General features: G+C 37.0%; 1 protein-coding gene and 1 pseudogene across 1 annotated transcript in view; one reads left to right on the forward strand and one right to left on the reverse strand.

Annotated features, from left to right (window-relative positions):
* The window catches only part of KCNH8 (potassium voltage-gated channel subfamily H member 8), a 386,943-nt gene that overhangs the window by 359,804 nt on the left and 14,292 nt on the right, over positions 1-12,847 (reverse strand). The gene's annotated exons all lie outside the window — the stretch shown is intronic.
* LOC101328267 (large ribosomal subunit protein eL31 pseudogene) lies at positions 10,390-10,765 on the forward strand (annotated as a pseudogene).

Genomic DNA, 12,847 nt, shown 5'->3' on the forward strand with positions numbered 1-12,847 from the left:
ACTGACTTTTATATTAAGAAGGAGGGGAAAAAAAAGCAAAGCTAAGCACCAATTCAGTAGCTACAAGTGTGGCAAAAACTGAATTAACTATGTCTGAAAATGGATGGCTTCACATTAACTGTCTTTTAAAATAATATTAAGATTATATTAATTACGAAGCCTTTTCATTTTAATTGTCTATAAACAGAAGAGGGTAAATTAATTTTATGTACTTCAAAGAATTTTTACGCATGAATAATTAGGACATTCATTACTTTCAAAAATTACTTTCTTCTGTTATCAATATGTCAGGACTCTCTCACCGTCTCTCTCTTTCACGCTCACTCTCTCACTTGCTCTGCCTCTGTACGTATATACAAGTAATACACATGTTCTTAAATATGCTTGTGCTTAAATACTCAGGTATGTGACACACGTGTATATAGAAGATGATACATATTGCCCTTAGAGATATTTGCCTACGACTGATAACAAATGGAGGTACAGAATGGGCTTGGCTATCCACCAAGTGCTGTAACAGGGAAGAACAAATCTGACTCCATCTTAGATCTGTTCCTTTTACTTTAACCCTTGTGCTTTGTTGCCTGTGCTTAGTCATGCTGGCTCTGCACCTTTTGTAAAAAGAATGTTGCCTATAGCCTGAAATATACAGGATAGCCTATCCTCAGGGCTCTGACCTTTAAGAGTCCATTCATACAGAGGGGAAAAGTTGAAGAACAGAGAATAACATTTGCCTTATTGGAAGTTTACGGAAACATCACGACCTGACTTACATGGACAGCTGCAAGAACAAAGGATTCCCACACCAAGAAGTCTGCAACAACTAACCACACCTCTCCTTCACCTTGCCTTTAAAAGTGATTTGCTGAAACCCTTCAGGGAGTTTGGGGTTTTGGGGGCATAAGCCACCCGTCTCCTTGCGTGTCCCTGCAATAAACCTTTCTCTGCTCCAAACTCCGATGTTTATGTCTGTTTGGCCTCACTGTGCATTGGGCACACTGGCGTTCGGTAACATCATAAATTAAAAGACAGAACATAACAAGAGAGAATTCCAACCCTGTACTAACCAAAACATGTCACAGGTGCATTCTTATACAGTCCATCTTCATTACTTGTGGATTCCTGATTTGTGAATTTCTTACTCATTAAAATGTATTTGTAACCACAAAATCAATACCTGTGCTTTCACGGTCATTCACAGACCTGCACAGAGTCACCTGTCATGTTCCCACCTGAGGCAGGACAGGGCGATTCTGTCTTCTTGTTTAAGGTCTCATACTGTAAACAAGAGCCCTTTTCATGGTCTGGTTCGTGCCACGTTTTTCTCATGTGTGTGCTCTCTGTTGGTGATTTTGCTGTTTACAATGACCCCCCTTCCCTGTGTAGTGCTGAAGTGCTGGCTAGTGTCCCTAAGCCTGAGAGGGCTGTGACATGTCTCACAGAGGAAATACATGTATTAGATGCATTTGTTCAGCCATGAGTGAAAGTGCTGTAGGTCATGAGTTCAATGCTAATGAATCAACAATACGTATCGAATAAGGTTTTGAAAAACAAAATTATGTACTGATCGCTTGACAAAAATGTGGTGACCAGAGGCTCCGGAGAACCTCACCCTGTATTTCCCCTAGGAACACTGTTCAGTATCTGCTAATTCAGTATTCGTGGCAACTTTAGAGAACGTAACTCCCGCACATGATGAGGATCAACTGTACGTCATGCACACACACACAATCACAGACTCACATACACATACATACATGGAATAGAATAGTCTGAAATAAAGTTACAAAATTAAATAATCAAAAGATAGAGAATGTTTTTAAAAATTACTTTTCTTTAGCACGATAACTCTGCCTGCTCAAAATCAGTATATTTCAGTCAAGCTAATATTTCTCTGGTAACTCTTAAGATAGAAAACAGTCCTAAAAGAATCTCAGGAAAGAAAAGAGTCATTTGGTTGCCACAGTAAATGCATGTTCAATGCTCTAATAACCACAATCTTAGCATTTTCAGATCTTTCTAGAACTTTCCATCTCTGCAATGTTCTCCCTTAATCTAGAATATCCTCATTCCCTGCTTGCAGAGCCCCATACTCTTTAACTGGCTATTTCCAGTAGAGCAAATACTCAATATAGACAATGGCCTCCAGCCTAAACAACTCCTTGAATTTATGTTCTAAGGTTCTGTTAAGATAAATGAGATTGTTTTCATCTATAATTATGCAAAATTTTCTCTGTTAATTAGCAGGATAATGGAGAAAATGTGGTCCTTAAAATTTATCATAATTTAGATCATTTATCAAAATTAAGTCATTTAATTTTCATTAATTAGATTTATCATAATTAACTCTTCAACGTATCACAAGATAATTTTGTCATTATTAATATTATAGCTGGTACCATGCTAGAAACAATATAAAACAACTTACAGAGACAGTACTCATCCACAGAAAATGGTTAGATTTTAAAGTTATTAGTAGGCATTTTTTACTGTAGTTCCTTTATCGCTATCTAGCTCTCGATACACATGTATGTGCTTTTATATACAGGACAGCTATTTATAAACAGCGGTCATCATTTCTGTAGAAGTGGTATAATGTGATTAAGATCACAGAGTTTGTGGTCAGCCAAGGCAGTGTTCAAATTCCAGCCCTACTATTTAACAAGTCACTTAAATTCCTTAAACCTTAATTTCCTCCTTAGTAAAAATCTCTTGATTCTAAATTTTTTTTAAAAAACTTTGAAAATGGGAAGCTTTTTGAAAGCTTAGCACAAATTCTCTTATTTGCAAACCTCACCTGAACTGATGTGAGGTTACTTATATTCTTAATGTTTCCCATATTGTGTGAATAATAATATGTTTTGCTGAAGAAATATTAATATGTTTGGGAGAGATAAATTAGAGTTCAGGATTAACATATACACACTACTATATAAAAGAGATAAAAAACAAGGACCTACTGTATAGCACAGGGAACTATACTCAATAATAACCTATAATGGAAAAGAATCTGAAAAAGAATTGTATAACTGAATCACTTTGCTGTACCTCTGAAACTAACACAACATTGTAAATTAACTATTTCTCAGTAAAAAAAAAATATATTAATATGGTTCATTACAGGGTGCCACCCTAGACTCCAATAGGGCATTAGGTAACATCTAGTACATGCATCATATTATCTTAACTAACGTCTGAAAAATTCTTAATTCCAAGACCCATCTATCCCCGAGGGTTTTGGATAAGGGGCTGTGGACGAGTAGTACTCAATTTGAAATTGCTGGGACGAACACATGACAATATTTGAAAAGTACGTATGTGTACTTTATGTATACGTGACTACATAATATTAGACCACATCACTCTAGCCCATATTACCTTTGGCCCAACAAAAGGAGGAAGAAAGAAAACATGGAAATTCATTGTGTTCATTAAACTATCTCAAGTCGGCCTTCAACCCACCCGTATCATAGTGAGTCCCTGCCTGCCCAGGTCCAGGTCTGTCCTCTTCCTTTCCCTGGCCACCTGCCTGCCCCATCATGCCTGCTTGACTTCCTTTTTCAAATACAGTCTGTCTTTTCCTTTAAGTTCTATTGCTCCCTCAGTCATCAAGATCCTTTTCGACTCAATCAGTGCCTCCCATATTTCTAATTACCCTTGCATATAGAAGAATAACCCACATCCTACTGCTCCCCAAGACACCCTCATACACATACACACACAGAAAAACCCACATGATCCAAAGGGACCCATCAAGAAGATTGCTTTCCATCCAGGTCTATAGAAGACAATAAAATATATGAAGAGCTGGCTTCCATTCATGTCTATCTACAATGTTTTCTCCCAATACAGCCAAAGTGATAATACCACTCTGTTCCCCAAAACCTTATACTGGCTTCCTGTTTCCATTTGAACACAATCCAAACTCCTTTCCTCCATGGCCCTATATGGCCCTGCATGATTCAGCTGTTGTTATCACTCACAACTTGCTTCATATCACTCTCCCCCTCGTGAACTATCTGCCTTGGACATTCCTTCCCTACCCCTAATCTTTCCATTGCTGGTTTGTTCTCATTATTTAAGTATTAGCTTAAAGGTCACTTTTAAAGAGCCTTTTTATGATCATCCTATCTAAAGAAACAACCTCTTTTCCCCTTGTTTACCCTTCTTCTCCCTTATATTTTCTTAATATTGTGTATCTCTCTCTTAACTCATGTTGTGTGTTTAGGGTTTCCTCCCACCCTCACCATCAGAATAGAAGACTCATGAGGGAAGGGGCTTTTCCTGAATCTTTCACACCTATATCCCTAGTACCTGGAACGGTGTCTGGCATATAGTAAGTGCTCAGTAAACATTTATTGAATGGATCATTGCTCTGACTTGGCAAGAAGTTAATAAATATCTGAATTTACAAAAATAAAAGCACCGCTCTAAAAAAGCTTACAGTGTCTCAGACAAGTTATACATATTACAAAGTAGTGCAGAATGATGTAGAATGAAGTACTATGTGTACTGGGGAAAAAGGGAGAGATTCCTGTAAGCTCAAGAGGTTAGGGAAGGTACCTTTCAAGAACAGTGCTTTGTCCATGTTTGCATGCCCACCCCCAACTGGAATGTTGCTGGATGAAGTTCTGTAGGCTCCTAGGAAGAAAAGCCACTCTACGGCCAGGATGTGACTACTCACAAAGACAACAATAGTTTCATGCCACGTGGAATACAGATATTTAACTTAGTGTCAATTATGTATTACTTTTGGATATTGGAACCTTAACCCAAATCCCAAAACACTGATTCAGTAAGGTACTTTTAACTTGCCAAAATGAAAATTAAAAAATGATTCTTCTTCCCCTCCATTGTGTCCACCTTCAGGGATGGCTACTAAAGGCCATTTCTGCTTCAAAGGGCAAAAAACGAGATTCTAACCTAAGAGAACAGTGGTGCCCAACGGAACATGCAAAACATCCAGTATAAGACTTAGAACTCAACCAATAATCAAGGGTGTTAGTATCTAATTGAAAAAGAATTCATAGAATATTCTTAGAGAACAATTTCTACCAAGGTACCAAGGTAGACACAGCCTCTCATGAGAAATCTGGAAGACTCAGAATCATGTTTTAAACCTTAATAGGTCTTCTGTTTTTTATTGGGTCTTCATTATGTTTTCATTTTTCTGCTTTTGCTTAACCTCAACTTTACATTGTCCACAATGTATTTTCTTAGAAAATACTTAAAAGTTATAATTTTAGTCACCATTGTCCAAGCAAATCTCACAACTTCTAAGATATTTACTATTTTAAACATAAACATCATTTTCCATGGAATAAGAGTCTGGGTAGAAATGACATTTCCCGTGGAATAAAAGTCTACATAGAAAAGACACGTTAGAGTCTCAAAGTCAAATATTCTCTCAATTTCACTTATTCACCTACAGAATGAACATGACACTGGATAAAAAGCATGGGTTCTAACCAGCTATGTGACCCTGGACAAGTCATGTTGCCTTTCTAAACCTCATTTTCCTTATCTTCAGATAAGAAGCTGAAACAGGATAATTCTTCAGGTCTCTTTTAGTGATTTACCAGAGAAGGCCTTCTGAATCTACTTGACAGTAAAAACAGAGTGAAATATTAGAGGACAAGAAGTAAACAAATATTTCACCCCCAACTCAGCAGCACACATTTTCTGAGAAAATCCTAATAATAGGAAACAAGTCCAGAGGAAGTACTGACATCATGATTTGAATTTTTATCATTTTAGGTAGCATTATTTGTAAACAAGCTAATGTAGCTAACTTGATCCTAAACTCCCACACAGCTGCTGAAAGTATATTATTAGTTGAGGAAATTGTCTAAGGTGAGGTCTGTACTGTATGAGAACGTGTACTTGAATTCAAATGTAAATATAAATAGCTCACAGGATTTTTTTTTCCCCTCTGAAATGTCAGAGAGTGTATTAGGAGAACCAATTTACAATCAGCCTTTATGTTTAATTGGATAAACATATGATCCACAGAAAAATCAAGACAATAAACCAACTTTAATATTAGAAGTGATCAAAGATGATAATACAGTATTTCCAGAAGAAACATACTAGAAAGTGTGGCAGAATTAGTCTTTATGTTCTCATGGAGTTTACAGAAAATATTATTATAAAGTGGCATCTCAACTATTTAGAGTCACTTGAAGTATTCATTGCCATTATAAAATAAAAGAAGGAGTACAGAAAAAGGTGTGTGATAAAATAACAAAACAGTTATTCTGTATGTGTTTCAAATCATGAACTTCTTCAAGTTCATATATTTTTAGCTAAATGTGAAGAGAGTATTTCTAAATTACTATATTTAGAACAAGCTAATCCATTACAAAATGGATGGACTCTGAAAGTATTTATCCCAGTGTGGGGATGTCCTTTAAAACTCATGACACTTCATCTGGGGTAAGGAGGCCAGATTCACCATCAGAAAAAAGAAGGAGAAGGAGAAGGAGAAGGAGAAGAAGAAGGAGAAGAGAAGAAGAAAGCACATTCTCATGAATAAGCTGGTCAAAGACTCTATAAAATAAAACATAAAATGATTGGTGTCTAATTCAAAGGGGACATTAGCATATTACTTTCTTTTGCAATTCTTTTCACTAACAGAAACAAAACGATTATAGATAGACTCAAAAATTCCTTTTCTTAAAGAAAACAGGCATAAAATTCTTACTATATAGAAGTCAAAATAATTCAAATGTTATATGTTTCTCCATTGTAAGTCTCCAGACTTTATTATTGGAAATAGCACTCATATTCATCACCTAGGCTGGACATCACCTCCTTGAGGACAGTGAATATTTTTATTAATTACATTCTAAAACATGTAGTAGATATCAGGCAGATTGAATAAGGAACATGCTTTAAGACACAATGGGAAAATCAACTCATGAAAGCATGAAAATTCAGTTTTGATTTAGTTCTGAAGGTTGAGAACATAAAAAAAATCAATATTCCTTAAAAGAGTGAAGGAGATCCCAATTAGGGCTTTTCAAGTACATCCTTGACTAGTGACTGTCTTGCCTGATTTCACCCAAGGTATTTTTCCATTTCCCTAAAAGTAGAGGGGGTCCTGAGATTTATGAACTTGCCAGGAGAACTGCAGAAACTTAATTCTTAATGTCTGTAGAATCCTTTGGAGGCACTTTTAATATGATTTTTGAGGAAATCACCATATTTTTTTGTTTAAAAAGTTACTCTGTTCAACTGTATTTGAAAATATACAGAAAAAAATCCTTAAAATACCGTTGCCTTCTAAAGCCTAGTACCAAGATCAGAGGTAAAGATGTCAAACACCACTGAGCTGAGGGAAGAAACCACGAGATGCAGCCTGGAGGGGAGGCCACGGAAGAGGAAGGAGGAAACATTATCTGCCTCAGGGTATCTACCCTTCATCTTTTCCTTTCTCTCTTTATTTTTTTAGGCACAGAAGAGAGAAGAGAGAGAATGAGATGATGTGAGGGTGGTGGTAGGGATATTGCGGGGAAGGAATCACAGTGGTAACGGGAGGGAAAAAAGGAATGTGGGTCTAATACACAGGAGCTAGATACTAGCGCAGATAAAGCAGAAACTAACACATCACTGTAAAGCAATTATACTCCAATAAAGATGTTAAAAAAAAAAGATCAATAACGTTGTCTGTGGGAACTTCGGGAGGTCAAACCTCATAAACAGTTGCTGAGAATTTGTGCACACTTAAGTCCTGGGGAAGCAAAGAGAATTATTTTCTTTGAGGATGAATTGCAATATATAGAATATGCAGTGGTCAAGAGAATCATAGTCATATGTATAATTCCTTCCTTCTTAGGTGAATTCATTTAAATATTGGTCTAAATGTTCTATCCTTTTCTCACGAATTATCCACTGTAAATAGCTCAGATTAATGACTCAGTGTGTCCTTCTGCCGTGATACCTACGTCCACACAGTTTGTGCCTTTCTCCCCTGCTCCCTCTTCTCTAAATGCTTTATCTCTATGAGCCTCATCTGCGCACGAACACAGCAAAGTTACCTGTGAGCTATTCTTCTAGATTTCAAAACCCATTTCAGCGTCTCACTTTACAGAAGCCATCAAAAGCCTTCCTCACTCTGGGTTCATGAGATATTTCTCATTTTTCTCTGTAAACTTGGCTATGGAAGCACTTCCTTGCCCACTTCAAAAAGTGTCACAGATACTAATTTAAAAGTATACATGCAATCGTTTAAGTGAATTTAGTGATCAGAGGAGATCTGTTATTCACAGCATCTTACTCCTGATAGGCTCATTTATTTATAGATTCAAGCTACCGAATATCTATGTGAAAACTGAAGAAGAACTGAAGGAAAGCCATGTATCTTTGCCATTTGCATCCACCCTCAACAAATGACAATTTGAAAAATACGTTGCTAGGAGGGATCATTCATTTTTCCCTGAATCTTAGTTTCTAACCCTCTAGTCACTGAAAAATAAGCAACCTTATAGAAATGAAAGAATAAGAGCAGAAAATATGAGCTGCATCCTCCAAAGGACCTAATTTAACCTAGAAAACTCTAAAACAAGTTTTCTTAAAACTTATGTTTATTTATATGACGAATTGTTCCAAAAAATAAATTATTCATGTGGCTCACAGAAATATATACAATTTATAAAAACAAATAAATGAGGACATTAGAACAAGTAAGACTAATAAAAAGGCTATGTGGCTGGGAATAGTATCTTTCCTTAAAATACATGCCACAGGGGCTTCCCTGGTGGCGCAGTGGTTGAGAGTCCGCCTGCCGATGCAGGGGACACGGGTTTGTGCCCCAGCCTGGGAAGATCCCACATGCCGCGGAGCGGCTGGGCCCGTGAGCCATGGCCGCTGAGCCTGCGCGTCCGGAGCCTGTGCTCCACAACGGGAGAGGCCACAACAGTGAGAGGCCCGTGTACCACAAAAAAAAAAAAAAAAAAAAAAAAAAAAAAAAAATACATGCCACAGGGACTCGTACTCTTGCTAAAAAGACGTTGAACATTCAGCTTTGAGCATTCTTAAGCCAGTTCACGGAAAAAAACACAAGCCATTTCACATTTCCAAAATCTCTTCCCCATCTAACTCTCTGGTATTGGAAAATGTTGTAAATTCTTTAAGCCTGAGAAACGATTACATTATATAAGATATTATACTTTGGGAGCAATTAACATTTAATTGAAGTGATACTAAATTATAAATAGTTTGTGTGTGTGTGTGTGTGTGTGTGTATTTATATGAATGTACATGTTGGGATAGAGTTTGGGGAACTGTTAAAGAAGGGAAACAAAGAAATAGGAGGTTACGAGCACAGCAGATGCACCTTACCTAGCCCCAAAAGCTTCCTCATGCTTCTTTGTGATTCCACCCTTCTCCATCCCCTCCCACTCCTACGCAAACACTGACTGGCCAGAAGCATTTTAAAATTCAAGTTAGTGTAACATTGTTCTATAGATAACTCTAGGCTTGTGGCACTCAAGTTATCTCCAGCATCAATAGTCATGACCCCTCACATAACAAGAAACCATTTTGGGTATTTATTCTAACAAGGGAAGTAAATTCCTGGACAATCCACTAACTACTGTTTATAAAACACTGCCACTTTATAACTTTCTGAATTGAGTTTCCCAAATGGTGTGTTCTTAAAAAGCACAAAAGTGGTTTATATCTCAAAGTGAAGTCAACCATAACCATTAAGATCTTAATCCTAATAAACTGAATGCCTTACAATTTAGCTCCAATTTTTTTGTCTTTTTGGTACGCGGGCCTCTCACTGTTGTGGCCTCTCCCATTGCGGAGCACAGGCTCTGGACACGCAGGCTCAGCGGCCATGCCTTACGGGCCCAGCCGCCCTGCGGCATGTGGGATCTTCCTGGACCGGGGCACGAACCCGTGTCCCCTGCATCGGCATGTGGACTCTCAACCACTGCGCCACCAGGGAAGCCCCAATTTTTTGTCTTTTTAATTAAACCCAGACTGCTTAGTCAAAACAAAACGTGTAAATTCCAGTTTCACTACCTGTAAAGTGTGTGGCTTTTGGCAATTTATTCAGCCTTCCTGGGTTTCAATTTCTCCATCCACGAAGTAGGAATAAAAACATCTAGCCTGCAGTATTGCAGAGATTAAATAAACTAATATAGGTGAAAATACCAAACATAGCATTGAGTTCATGGTTACTCACTAAATGTCAATTCTCCTCCCTTTTTCTTCTTTCAAAGGAAAATCAGAGTAAAGTTGAAGGAAGAACATGGGTTTTGCAATTGAAGGATGAGAATAAGAGTCCGTCCCTTTCATGTACCAGTTTGAGACAAAATATGAGGCTCTCTAGGGTCCTCTGCGTCCTCTTCTCTAAAATAGGGACAATAGCCCGTCAGGATGGCTCCAGCAAAGAAGCGCAGCGAGAAGAAGAGAGCCGGTCCGCCGCCAAGGAGGTGGTGACCAGAGAATACACTGTCAACATTCACAAGCGCATCCCTGGAGTGCCTTTCAAGAAGCGTGCCCCTCGGGCGCTCAAAGAAATCCAGAAGTTTGCCAGGAAGGAAATGGGAACTCCAGATGTACGCGTTGACACCGGGTTCAACAAACCTGCTGCGCCAAAGGAATAAGGAATGTCCCATACCGTATCCGTGTGCGGTTGTCCAGAAAACGTAATGAAGATGAAGATTCACCAAACAAGCTCTATACGCTGCTTACCTATGTACCTGCCACCACTTTCAAAAATCTACAGACAGTTAATGTGGATGGGAACTAACTACTGATTGTTCAGTAAAGTTATAGAACGGCAAAAAATAAATAATAAATAAATGACAATAAAAATATTTAGGAATAATCACAGGCCAAGAGCGACCCAAGTCACTTCCATTCAAGGTATCTGGTATAACAAAATTAAAGAGATAGCAAATAGTGTTATATAAACACATGAAAATTTATTTAAATACTTATATTAACAATTACAAATGGGGGATAAAATTTTCCCCAACTTCATCAATCTACTTCAGAAGACAGTATCAAAAGTAAATTGTGTAAAAAGTCTAACTTAAAGAAATTTGTACTTGGAGACCTAAGGAGGTCAAAAAGCAGTATTTCAAAGAGCTGTGAATATCTTGTTATGAGGTGGGCATAACATAGGATGACTTGAGGATTCCTTTGAAAGTGAAAATAGGTATCAAAGAATAAAATTGTATAATTATTAAAGTATTTACTTTATTATTTTTGACTAGTTCTACTATACCAGTGAACCTATAACCTTTCTTTCTTCCAAAACTATTTTGAAACATAGCATTATTTCTATGAGATAGTATCTATATATTACCAGAAAATAAGCACCAAAGCACAATGATTTTTCATTATATTTTCACATATTTGTCATGTATTTAGCCATATTTGTCTATTACACCAAGTTGCTGGTATTATTCTAAACAATATCTCTTTTGTATCTATATATTATTTAAATTTTTTCCATAAAATTGCCTGTAATTTTCCTCAACAATGTATTTTATGGTAAATAAATTTGAAATTGTGGGCATCTTCAATTAACTCTTTGCTATAGACCATGAAAAGTTTTCATTGAAAAGATACTCTGTAGTTGCTGAAATACCTTGTAGACATGACAAATTCTGCTATACAGAGGATATTCTCAATTCTATTTGTCCCCCAAATTTTGCTACATTGACAATATCTCAATTCTATATGTTGAAAAGTGTAAATATTTCAGTTCAAATACCTCATTGGTCCTCTCATTTTTCTTTATTCAGAGTAATTACCTTCAAAAATTTCTATAATATAAAAAATTTGTCATAAAAGGTATCTCTATAATTCTTTTCAGTGTTTTGTCAAATGTAGGTGCTGCAAAATCACAGATCTTTTCAACTGCATTCAGTTTCAGTACTGATAAATGTATCCAATTAAATATAGAAGCTTCATCAAAAAAGTCTTCCAAGTTGAAATATTTCAAAGGAAAATTCTTAAATCTAGCGCTTAGTTTGAGCTCTTATTGTTTAATTTTTCCCCTTGCTTGTCTAGTGATACATTTCAATGTATTCTTGTCTTACAGTTTGGTTTACAATCCTCGCTATCCACTAAAATGAAGTTTTTGATACTCTGTTTATTAAATACTCTGATTAAATATTTTCAAGTGATTTCAAATAAAATGAAAAGAAAATATAAAAGCTTCATTCAGAAAAGAATAATAACTGTCAGACACTTAGATTGCTTACAAAGCATTCATTCAAAGGCTCAGACACTTTAAAATTATGACTGATGACAGTAAAAAGAAAAACCATGTATTGCCATGCCAAATGTTTTTTCTGTATTTAACAAACATCATGTAGTGTAACTACTGTAACTAATTCTTCATATATAAACATACTTGGTAACTTTGACCATTACAGCCTCTACAGTGATTGACAAAACGCACCATTTTGGGGGCACAAAAATGTACTATGCATTCACTACATCCAAGTCCAAGCACATTTCTGTTTTTGCTTTTTTTTTTTTTTTTTTTTTGTTTTGTTTTGTTTTGCGGTACGCGGGCCTCTCACTGCTATGGCCTCTTCCGCTGCGCAGCACAGGCTCCGGATGCGCAGGCTCAACAGCCATGGCTCACAGGCCCAGCCGCTCCGCGGCATATGGGATCTTCCCGGACCAGGGCATGAACCCGTGTCCCCTGCATCGGCAGGCGGACTCTCAACCACTGCGCCACCAGGGAAGCCCCCAAGCACATTTCTTCCTTCTCCATACATTGTTTAATTTAATAAATATTGTCTTTACTATGACACTGTGCTCTACCAAAACCTACATTTGTCTTCTCATCACAAAACAAGTAACTTTATTT

Source organism: Tursiops truncatus, chromosome 4 (assembly GCF_011762595.2).
Source record: "Tursiops truncatus isolate mTurTru1 chromosome 4, mTurTru1.mat.Y, whole genome shotgun sequence".
Classification (NCBI taxonomy): Eukaryota; Metazoa; Chordata; class Mammalia; order Artiodactyla; family Delphinidae; genus Tursiops; species Tursiops truncatus.